The following is a 12,680-nucleotide window of genomic DNA, read 5'->3' as shown; positions in this document are numbered from 1 at the left end:
ATAACAACCGGCTCCACAAGAGAGAAATATTAACAGGTATAACTATCGCAATGCTGCTCGGCCTAGGGGCGGCTGGAACGGCAACAGGTGTCTCAGCCCTAGCAACTCAACACCAAGGACTGTCCCAGCTGCAGATGACCATCGATGAGGACCTGCAGAGGATCGAGAAATCCATTTCCTTTCTAGAAAAGTCAGTTTCTTCGCTCTCAGAAGTGGTCCTGCAGAACAGGCGAGGACTGGATCTCCTGTTCATGCAGCAAGGGGGCCTGTGTGCCGCCTTGAAAGAGGAATGCTGTTTCTATGCTGACCACACAGGAGTCGTTAGAGACTCCATGGCAGAACTCCGAAACAGACTGGCTCAGAGACAGAAAGACAGGGAAGCCCAACAGGGCTGGTTTGAATCCTGGTTCAATCGATCACCATGGCTAACCACCCTAATTTCTACCCTAATAGGTCCATTGGCAACGCTGCTTTTAGCTATTACCTTCGGGCCATGCCTGCTGAACAAGCTAGTCTCATTCGTTCAGGCCCGCCTAGAACGGGCCAGCATCCTGTTCGTGGGACAGCAACAATTACTGTGAATTCAACAAGGAACACTGCCAGTCACGAGAGACTTGCCTGGCAGAAACTTACTCAGGTTTCCCAAGACCCTTTTCCCTAGTCAGATCTCAACCTCCTACCTCATTTCAGTGCCTATGTATAGGACTACCTCGTTCATTTGTAAAAGAGGGGGGGGAAGTGTGGTAGGTAAGGGACAGGTGTTCGGAAGATTTCGGGCTGTGACGGAAAATTACAGGACTCCTTCTGCACCTCTCCCCATAGATAAGGATCACTCTTGGAATGTAGCCAAACAGGTAGCCCCCCTAACCTATGGATGCCAGTAACTTTCCACTCCATACTAACCCTAGAAAGTATAGCCAAACCCCTTTCTGACGTAGAGAAACCCCTTAGTCCATAAATACCCTTGAGACCCCTCAATAAACGCCTTTAACCGTCCACCACATTGGTGTTAGCGTCCGTTGCTGGCCCCGAGGGATCCCAGGAGGGGATCGCCGTGCTGGACTCCGAAACCAGGTCGCCGCTGCCTTCCCAAGAAGGCAACACGCACCTCCTGAGTCATCCCTTTTTGATGTCCTTTAACATACACCACTGCTACTTCCTCTGGTAATTGTAAGGTTTCTGACTCTTCTAAGACAAATTTTTCATTAATCAGTCCCTTTCCCTTTGAATTTAATAACACACTTTCTTCCCAAATTTTTCCAAAGGTATGCGCTACTCCAAAAGTCTATTTTGAGTCTGAATCTATTGTTCCCCTTTTCTGTGCCAATATTTCCAGAGATTGTTTTAGGGCATACAACTCACACGCTTGGGCTGACCAGTTGGAAGGTAACTTTCTCTTTTCTGTGGCCACCAACCCTTCATGCACTATAGCGTACCCTGATACCCTGTGCCCCTTTATGACCCATGAAGACCCATCAATGTACAATCATTTTCCACCTTGGAGTGGTTGATCTGTTAGGTCCTCTCTTCCTTTAGTTTGATAGTTTATAACCTCTAGGCAATTATGTATTAGTTCCTCACTTGGTTCTCCATACAAAAACTGGGCAGGGTTGAGTTGGTTACTCACAATCAGCTCTAAACCATTATCTCTTAAGATGGCTTCATTCTTTAGCACTTGGGAATCAGTGAGCCATTTCTCAGCCTTTTGGCTCAGGATACTCCTCACGGAGTTTGGGATGTACATCTTCAATTTTCACCCAAATGGTTAATGTTTTGCTTTCTGCTATGAGTAGGGCGGTCACTGCCACAGCCTGAATGCAGGTTGGCCACCTCCGGCTGACAGGGTCTGGCAGTTTTGATAAATAGGCCACTGGTTTCCTGGATCCTCCCCAGTCCTGGGCTAACACTCCATGTGTTATCCCTTTTTCTAGATCCACAAACAGATAGAAGGGTTTGTCTAAGGCAGGAAGACTCTGTGCCAATGCACTGACTGATTTTTGCTTTAAAGCTTCAAACTTCTGTTCATCGTCTTTTTCCCACCTAATCTCTTCTTCTGCTAACTTTTCATACAAGAACTGGATGGCCTGCATGTATCCTTCAATCCATAGCCTACAATATCCCAACAGGCCTAAAAACCTTCTGACTTCCCTCTTAGTTTTTGGCAGTGGGAGTGAAACAATCCCTGTAATTCTCTCAGGGTTCAGCCGCCAGCTCCCTTGACAAATCACATGTCCTTGGTATTTTACTTCTCTCTCTACAAATTGGAGTTTCCCTTTTGATACCTGAAGTCCTTGGTCCCCCAGAAAGTTTAACAACGCCATGGTGGATTCCCAAACTTCTTTTTCTTCCTGTCCTGAGAAAAGGAAATAATTTACATATTGGATAATCTTTATCTCAGGTTTGATGGAGAAGAGTTGTGTTACTTCTCCTAGGGTTTGACTGAAGAGGTTGGGGGATTCGGAAAACCCTTGGGGTAACCCAGTCCACTAAAGCTGTTGCTTCCTCCCAGAATTAGGGTCCTCCCATTCAAAAGTAAATATATCCCTACTTTCCCCTGCCAGTGGACATGCCCAAAAAATATCTTTTAGGTGTATGACAATAAACCAGTGGTGTGCTGGGGGGACATTACTCAGTCGTGTTGAGGGGTTAAGCACTACTGGGTACCGATTCACTGCTCTTTTGTTCACTTCTCTCAAATCTTGGACAAGCCTGTAAGTCCCATCTGACTTCTTTACTGGCAATATGGGTGTATTATGGGGGGACATACATGGTTCTAAGGTCCTGTCCTCAAGTAGGTCCTGGATCAGTGGCTGCAGTCCTCGTCTCCCCTCCAGGGAAAGTGGATATTGTCGTACCTGGACTGGAGAGCTGTCATCAATTAATTTTATTACTATAGGTTTCATGTTCAATTTGCCTCAATTTTTTGGTTTTGCCCACACCATCTCATGAATTTTGCCCTCATCCTCTTCCCCTAATTCAAGAAGTTTAACCACCATTTTTCCTTCCTCTGGGAGTACTCGAATGCTTAACTGCACTTGTAAATCTCAGTCTAATAGATTGCATCCTGCTTCTTGAACTAATAGAACATCTCCAATTCCTACATTATTTGCCCCTTCAAACTTTACTTCCTTTATAACTGAGACCTTGCACCCCTCCCCTTTTGCACCTACTACCTGCATGGTATCTTGACCCTTTTTGCACCCCTTTGGGATTCTACAAACACAAGTTCTTTCAGACCCCTTGTCTACTAAGAATTCAAATTCTTCCTCCTGGGGATCTATTTTTAAAGTTATCAAGGCCTCCTGATGGTATTCTGTCCCCAGGAGGTAGAGCCCTTGACACTGCTGATCTACTTCTTTTTGCTCAGTCTCATAGACCCTCAGATCCTTTTCCTTCTGGGGGCAATTCCTTCTAATATTCCCACTCTCTTTACAGTAAAAGCAGACTGGTCCTAAGTTCCCCTGTTTCCCAAACTCTCCTTTTTCTGCCCAGTCCCAAGGAGATGCATCTCCCCTCTATCTTCCCATACTTGGAATCCCCCTCCCTTACCTGGGTTGTTCTTTGCATGCTGGTTCCCTTCCCTAATGGCAGTTGCCATTACCTTGGCTTTTGTCTTGGCCTTCTCTGCATCCCTTTTTACATGCACCTTCTGTGCTTCCCTTAAGAGATCTTCCAACCTCTTTTCTTGCCAACCATTTAACTTTTCTAATTTTCTCCATATATCTGGCCAGGCATGAATGACAAAATTTATCTGTGCAGTAAGATCAGTCCAGTCACTGTGTCAGGGTCAACTCCTGAATATTGCCTTATATTTTTCCTCAGCTTTCTAACCGCTCTGTTGGGGTTTCTTCCCTCTTTTGCTGCTCATTGAAAGCCTTACAGGCATTTTGGTTACATGGAGCTGCTTCTTTGATGACTTTTGTAATCAATGTTCTCTATTCTTCCATGTCTTGCCTTCCCCCAGTGCTGTTGCGGTCCCTGGTGGGGCGCACTATGGGCATTTTCAGATCCCCAGGAGGTCCTTGCACAGGCTTCCTTTCCCATATCCATATCTCAGCTGCTCGGATCATCTGTCTTTCTTCTGGTGTGAACAACATAATCATTAATGATTGCATCTCTTCCCACATATCAATATTGGGCCCCAGAAATTGATCTAACTGTTCCACTAATCCAGTGAGGTCCTCTAGTAATCCTTTCAATTATTTCTTGAACATTCTCATGTCAGAAGAACTGAGAGGTACAGTTACAAATCCAATTCATTCCCATATCCCCCCAGGGGTTCCTCCCTCAGGGGGTACAGTCCCAATGCTTGGCTCCCATCCTCTGATCTGCTTTCCTCTCTTTGTGCTACCCTGCTCCTGGTGTTCTGGCTAGGCCCATCAGGGCGTAGGGGAGGTGCAGTTGGGACTGCTGGAAGTGGGAGGGGGAACAGGTCTAACGGGTCCCACTCTGTATGTTCTGCTACCTTAAACATGCTCACCTTCGAGGGGGAGGTTTCCCCTTCCCAGCAAGCAGCACAGTCACTCTCCTCCTGATTGAGTGGTTCCTTAGCTCTTACATCATGTTTAATGCTCGGCATATCCATCCTTTGTCTGATCCATATCTCAGCCAGTAGACATGATCTCTCCTGATTTCCCTTCTGGTCCATTCCAATACGCAGTACTGAACCATTTTGCTCTCGTCCTTATCTTTGGTGTTGGGGTCATATTTCCACCGGGCTAGCTTCCTTCCTAGTGGGCTGTCTGGAGGGATGCCCCTTGGTTCCTCTTCAATCTCTGCGTCTTCCTTTGGGGATTCGCTACTCACCCATGATCCCATCATGACCAGTCAATCACAGGTCTGCCCCCAACAGAGCCTGCCTTTCCAAGCACAGGCCCTCCCAACTGAGCCCAGCTCCCTAAGAAGGGAGAGGGAAAGGGGAAAAAAAAGGAAACCTGGAAAGGAGGAAGGAGAAGGAAAGGGAAGAGAGAGAGGAAAAAGGGGAGAGAGGAAGAAAAGGGGAAGAGAGAGAAAAAACTAGAAAAAAGCTTTACCTCTCCTCCGAAATAAACTCTGTGGTCCAGGGGCTTCCGTCCCCAGCCCACCCTGGCTCGGCAGCTCCGCCCCGACTCGCCATGGCATGTGAAGTGTTACGCTACTACAGGGTAACCCCACCTCAGCAAACCTCTCGGCGGTTGTCCCGTTTCCAGCCCGATCTCAGCTGGCTCCGGGAACCCTGGAGCTGGTTTTGCCCAAGAGCCATTCCCACCGAGCTCGGCCACTGCCAGTGCCACCAGTGCCCGGCCGCTGGCGCTTCCCCCAAAACTGCCGCCGGCTATCGCTGCTCAGCCAGCCTGGGATACCACAGCCCTGGCCGTGCCTCCCCCGACACCGCCGCTGGCTCGGTGTGCAAAACCCTACACAAACCCATCTCACGTGTCCCACTGGCCACGGGGGAAAATCCCCGCTTTCCTCTCCACCACGTGTGCTGCCATTCCCTACCAGAATAGCCCAGCACTGGCTGTGCCTCCCCGAGACCACCACTGGCTCGGTGCCACAAAACCCTTCTCAAACTTCTCTGTCCTACATGTCCCGCCGTCCACAGAGGAAAAACACCTCTGCTTTCCTCTTTATAATGATTCCTGCCATTTCCTCCAACTGCCCAGCATCCTAAAACTCCAGTGGACCAGGACGGGTCTGGTATGGAGTACTGGCTGGAGTTTGCTTTCCTATACCGGAATTACAGAGTCATTATCTGGCTAAAAAATAGTGCTCACCCCTTTTCTCTTTTCTTTATCCAGCCTCCTGCTGTCTCTGAGCTTCAGCCTGCAACCACCCGTGGCCCCAGGAGTATCTGAAGACTCCACCAAATTTGTGGTGTGGGTGCACTTCTTTTTGCAAACTCCTAGCACCACCGGGGAGAGGTGTCTATCCCAGGAGAGCCCCCAAAAATTGTGAGAAATAGCTACTCACTTTCCATGGTTTAGGAAGGTTGATTAAACCTTATCAAAAATACAACAGAAGACTGAATGAAGAAAAAAGGTTATGGCGCTGGGAGCAAAAGATTTTCGCTGCCATGTGCTCAGCCCCCTCACAATGGAGGTTTTACCCTTTTTAACCCCGTAACCCCTCCCAAAGTTGTGTCCATCAACCTCTTCTTTGCTGCCCAGTGGTGGAGATCTCTTCCTCAAATCCTGATTGGAGGTCAGATGTCGCCATAGTGACAAGCCAGCCCTCCCAGATGTCCCAACTCCCATTGTCCCTTGATAACCACAAGAGGGGGTACAACTATAAATCTATAAAACTTTTCTTATATATACATTATATATAATATAATATAATATAATATAATATAATATAATATAATATTATATTATATTATATTATATTATATTTACATATACACATTATATTAGTCCATTAATTGTGAGAGACAATCATCATATTACTCATCTAGCACAGACACAAAGGAAGTTCTAATATAAACATTAATCCAAACTTGGCTGAAGGCAGAATTAGACCAGCTCCTGAAGGACAGACGAACTTTGAACTCCTTGCAGCTCAAAGCACCAAGCGGGTGGCTGGGAGGTGTGTGAGTGACCCAAGAGTGAGGGAAGGGAAATGCAGAGATCCCTGGAAGTGTTTCTGTGCAAACAGGCTGTGGGAAGGGCACTTGCAGACCTGCTCTGGGCCAGCTGTGAGGGTGGATCATCATCCCAACCTGCACTGGGCCATTACAAGGGGCTGTTCCCATGGACACTGCAGGGACCCCACTGCTGGCTTTGGGTGCCATGGCAACCCCCATCAGTTCAGGTTTCCTTGGAAACCAGCCCAAGGAGCCATTTCTGCAGCCATCTTCCATGGCCCCTTGCCTGCAGAGCTGTTGCTGCCCTGGGCTGCCATGGCAACCCTGAGGACAAAGCGGTGCCAGGGCTGTTCCAGGTACAATTGCAGTGACACTCGTTGGTGCCACCAGGTGCCATGGCAATGGACACAGGGACCCGTTCCTTGGTTTGGTGCCATGACAACCAATGCCCGGAGCTGTTGTGGTGGTTGGTGGCCATGGAAAGCTGCCCTGGGCCCCTTGCTCAGGGCTGGTGTCAGTGCCCAGAGCCAGAGGGGATCCCTTGCTGGGGGCTGTGCCATGGCCACCTGCCCTGTGCCGCGCTGGCCGCTCGGGCAGCAGGAACCAGCAGCCAAGGGCACTGCCAGGGCCAAAGGCCAGGTCAGCCAGACAGAAAGGGGCAGCGCTGGGCACTGTTTCCATGGCAACCGGCACTGGGGGGGACACCTGGGTCACCTGGCCTGGCAGTTGCCATGGAAACCCCCGGCAGGCACTGGGGGCACAGCCCCTGGCACTGAGACACTGCTGGGCCGGGTGCTGGGCACAGGGCTGAGCACGCAGAGATGGTTTTGTTCTTGCTGAGCTGCAGCACAGCCAAGGCCTGTCCTGCCCCTCGTCCAGCCACACTGGGGAGGGGCTGGGGCTGCGGGGGAGCTGGGCAGGGGACACAGCCAGGACAGGTGACCCCAACTGACCCCGGGCACACCCCAGACCAGAGCACACCATGCTCAGGGTATGAAGGGGGGAACAAGGAGGAAGAGGGGAATTTTGGAGGGAGGGTTTCTGCCTTGCCAGGTAACACTCAGGCAAGAGGGGGCCCTGTTTCTCCAGTGGGCAGGGTCACTACCAAAGACACAGACACCAACTGAAGGAATTGTGGCATTTATATCATGCACAGCTGCAAAGAATTACAAAAGGATAAGCTCAGCAAAGCACATCATCATTAGCAAAGAATTACAAAAGAAGCTCAGCAGTCCATCAGAACTCATCATTACATTTTGATGACTAACCCCTTGGTCAAACACTAGAGGTGTTTGTGGCAGACAAAGATTCTGGCTGACTATCAAGGTACAACTTACAGACACCAGCAGTACTTTAGTGACACCATTCTTCATTCATTTTTCTCAATCTCATTTGGGATAAGAACAACAATTCTGCTGTCCATGGAGCTGGCACCATGTTAATTCCAGAATAATGCCCCCAGGCCCTTTGCTGTTCAGCTTTACCATGCTGTCTGGGGCTAACAAGGCCTGGGGGGGCCCTTTCCCCTCTGGCTGGAAGGGGCCGGGTCCCAGTCCCTGAGGGGCACCCGGGCTCCTGGATGCAATTCCTGTGCAAGTCCCTCAGTGTCACAGCAGCCTTCCCATGGAGCCCCGTGGATCAGAGCATTTCCCAAAGGGGCCCTTGGGGCAAACAGGGAGATTTGGTCTGGCAGCATGTGTAAAACAATATCCTGTCAGATCTACTGGTTCTCACACAGAACACTTGGCTGCAGGGACACATTCCCATTGTTCCTGCCCAGGTTTCAGGACTCAGAGTTGTCTTTCCCAGGAGCTGCTCCTTCAGCTGCCTCGGGAGGGCCATTTGGCCTCCAGACCCACACTCGGGCTCCATTATTAGGGCTGCTGGATCCAAAACCTTTATCTCCACAAATGGTGGTGATTGGAGGTGGATCTCCTTTTTTCACAATCCTTCTTAAAATTGCAATATTGATAATTGTGCTACCTTGTCATGGGGTTGAATAATCCCATCTTGTTCACTATTGTTTAACACAATTCCTTTAATTTCTCCTTGATATTCTGCATCAGTTCCTCCTGCCATGACAGGAACACTTTGCAAGGCCAAGCTCAGGTGAGCAGTTACCAAAGCAAAGTGTCCTGGAGGAATCTGAATTCCTGTTTCAGTATTGATAGCTCTCATTTGCTTTGAATTTATCCAAACTAATTCCAGTGCATGAAGGCCCAGCCCTGCAGCCTCTGGGCTGGCCCTGCCAGGGGCCATCACAGCCAGAACAATTTCCCAGGCAGCCCAAGTCTCACTGCCCATGGTTGGATTTGCAAATTGGGGGCAGCTGTGCACAGTCAGGGGGTTTCCATTTCCCCAGTGGGCCATTGTTAAGGGCATGGGGCACATCTGGGAGATGGGTTCTCCATGGGCAAAGGTTCCCATCTCCTCATTTTTTCAACTGCTCTTTTAACAACCCCTTCACCCTTTCAACAAATCCTGCAGCTTGTGCATAGTCTGGTACATGAAAAACCCTGCAGGCTTAATCACTGAATTTTTCACAGGAACAGACAAAGCACTCTGCATCACAGTATCAGCAAACCCTGTAAAAACAGCCAATTTCCTCCCTTCCTCCTTTTTCATTGTATACAATCTCACAAAGTTGACCACTGACATTTGGGTCCTGGCCAATCCTGTTCTGTAGGGTATTTAGTGTTACATCCCTGAGCAGCCAAAGCTACCAAATTAGTATTGTCAGCACTACTTCACATTATTATAATTTTATATGTAGATAAACATATTGATATAGATAGACAGACTTAGACATACATATAAAAATATATAAAAATATATATATGAAGGTCTTATTGTACTATAAACACATATATAGTTATTTATTATATTGATATTTCACTTGCACAAATGCATCTGAGCTCAAGATTAAAACCTTCTTCTCTTGCTCTATGTGGGAGCATTCCAACAACAGGTTTTCCTTCTGTTGCTCCTGTTTCCAATGGACTCTTAACACATTCATCTTTGTCTGCCCAAACCCACAAGGTCTTTTCCTTTTCCATGTGCAATTTTTGGATGCATTTGAAGCCATCCAGGGGTGCAGCCTCTTTTACCCGACTGCCCCACTGCTCCAACGGGGCTCCCACCTCAGCCCACTCCAGAGCCAGGGAACTCCAGGGAAGGGCTTCCCATCTGGGAATTTCTGATGGCACTGATTCCTCACATTTACACTGAACAAGTGACATTTTGTTGGGATCTGGCCAGACTGGGCCAGTTTTGTTTTGCCAGTGGGCAGGGTCAGCACCAAAGACACAGACACCAACTGAAGGAATCAGTGTCATTTCCTGCAGCTCAAAGCAGCAAAGAATCACAACAGGAGCAGCTCAGCAATGCACCCAACCATCCCCACCAAAGATTGCCTGCAGTGATTGAGAAAGATCCAGCCCCAGTTACCCTCAGCCTTTACCATCCCCCAGACCCACACAGCAGCTGGGGAAGCTGTCACAGCCAAGGGCTGCAGAGCCACTCCTGGGCACTGGCAATTCCTGCAGGTGCCTCCAGCCACAGCTGAGGCTCCAACCCTGCTGGGAGAGGGCCCAGCTCTGACAGTGCTGAATGGACAAACTGACAGCACTGCTAGTGTGGCAACATCTGGTTTCATCCTCTCTTGGCTCCCTCCCAAAGCCTGGCCAGGGCCCCAGGAGGAACCAAGGGAGGTGACTTTGACCATTCAGCCCCAAACAAGGCCAGATGTCAGATTTCATGGCCTGGTCTGGCTTCTAAATACACAAAGGTCAATACATGTTTCACTAAGGAGTGGCTACATCTATCACAGTGCTAATGACCATGCATATTTCATCAGGGAGCAGATACAAAGATAACCTTTGGTTGGAAGGTTCATCCAGAGGCCACCTTGGGCTCAGGGCCTGCTGTTCAGGCCTCACTCAGGGCTGGTGTCCAGGCCTTGGCACTTCAGGGATGTGGTTTAGTGCTGGGCTTGGATCTGCTGGGTGAGCGGCTGCACTGGGTGAGCTCAGAGGGCTTTTCCAACAGAAAGGATTCTGTGATTCCATGATTCTATCCACTGCATTCAGCTGGGTCCATGTTAGCAGCATTCATTTGCTCAGAAAGTCTCCTCTTGCCCAGCTCCTGTGGCCTGAGGCTTCAGCTCCTTCAGCTCCTGGTGCTGAGCTGCTCATGCTGAACGAGACGACTCGGAGAGAAGAGCACAGTCCATGCAATTCCTTCTGGGACACGCAGAGGGGAGGCTGTGCAAACAGGAGCATTGTTTGCTGTGGCTCCTCTCTGCCCTTCACGCCTTTCAGCGCTCTGAACCAGCCAAGAGCTTTCTCCAAGAGTGCAATGGAGCAGCTGTTCCTGCTCCTGGCTCTGGCTCTCTCCAGTCTCTGCCCTTGCCTGCTTCTGTCCCTTGTGCTGTGCCCTCTGTTCCCCCAGGGCTGGCTGGCTGCTGCCCAGGACTGTGGCACTGGCACAGATCCAGTGCCCCAGAGCCTCCTTTCTGTGCCCTTGGAGCTGCCTGGGCACAGCAGCCTTTTCCATCTGCAAGCTCCCCATGGACAGGGAGTGCCCAGCTGCGTTCCCTGCACAGCCTCCAGGAGCCCAGGGCTGCCATCTCAAGTCCCTGCTGGCTCTGGGGGCTCCCAGGTGCCTCAGGCTGCTGTGACACCGCTGCACACGGGAGGGAACAGGGGCAGGGGCTGTGCTGAAAGTCAGCTCCATCTGCTGCTGCTGCTGCTGCTGCTGCTGCTGCTGTGGGGTCATTTGTGCAGCCCTGGCCCAGAGTCAGGGATCACATCCTGCCAGTCTCTTCCAGCCCTGGCTGCTCAGAGGTTGGGCCCTGGAGCCTCAGGTGGCCAAAGGCAGCTGCTCCTGGTCCCTCTGTGTGCCCGTGTTCAGCTGTGCTGCTCCATCAGTCTGTGCCCAGCAACGGGGAAAAGCCTCAGCCCTGCAGGGCCAGGAGCTGCCGGGCTCTGCCTGAGCAGCTCAGCCAGCAGGAAGGGAGCTGCTCTGCACAGGAACCAGGAGCAGAGGACATTCCTTTGATAGGACATGTTTTCTATTTAAAAGAAAAAAAAGGAAAAAGGGAAAAAATAGCTAAATTGTAAAAGATAAGAATAAAATCCAAGTGTTAGTGAAAAAACATAACATAATGTTAGTGAAAAAAACAAAACATAAATGCAAAGTTACATTCTTTGCATTAAGAGGTAAATGATCTTTTGAAAAAGAGAACTCAGTTATTTACATTGTAAATGTGCTGATGCCATGGATCCATCTTACTGACCTCAGCAGCCTTTTAAAAGATTTTGGGCTTTGTTTCCAACATTGCCATTTGAAATTGTGGTCGAAGCAAGAGGAAATTGCTTTGTGCCCTTCTGGCTCCAAGCAGGACTGGGAATGGAAACTCTGTCAAACCCCAAATCCTTTAGAAGATGCCCTTCCTTCTCATCCTGTGAATGAGCTGCACATTCCCTTTGAAACTTTCAGGGGTTTCTTAAAGGCACCAAGTCCCACTGACAGCTTTTTGCTCTGGTTTGGCAGTGCAGAAGGGCAATTCTCCATCCACCAGCTCCAGACTGCACTGCCTCAGGAGCACGGCCCACTCGCCAGCTTTGGCCCACTCGTGGCACTGCTAGAGGAGGAAGAAAGTGCAACTGCACAATTCCAGCCAATCAAGAAGGAAGAATGGGACAGACAAACACCCTGTGCAGATCCAGGCGTTCAGCTGGGACTGTGGAGAGTTTGGGTCCTTGCCAATTGGATGTGTGTCCCCAGCTGCAATCTCTGGGCCTGCAGCAGAGTCTCACTCACCTGCCAAAGCAGAAAGCTCAGGCGCTGTGCTCGCAAGGGGCTCGTCTGATGCAGAGCTGTCAGAGCAATGTGAGGGCAGAGCCAGCCCAGCTGGGCCCAGGGCTGAGCCCAGCAGAGCCCTGGCAGAGCCCAGAGCAGCCTCAGCAGCCGCAGAGCCCGGCTGCAAGGAGAGAAAGCAGAAACCGCCCGTCAGCTGAGGGCTCCTGTGCCCTTGTGCCAAGGCCTGCGGGGCCCAGGCCATGCTGGCTGTGCCCAGAGCTGTGCCCAGAGCTGCCCATCCCTGCTGCCTTTG

Source organism: Agelaius phoeniceus (assembly GCF_051311805.1).
Source record: "Agelaius phoeniceus isolate bAgePho1 chromosome W unlocalized genomic scaffold, bAgePho1.hap1 SUPER_W_unloc_2, whole genome shotgun sequence".
Taxonomy (NCBI): Eukaryota; Metazoa; Chordata; class Aves; order Passeriformes; family Icteridae; genus Agelaius; species Agelaius phoeniceus.
This window is presented reverse-complemented; position numbering follows the sequence as displayed.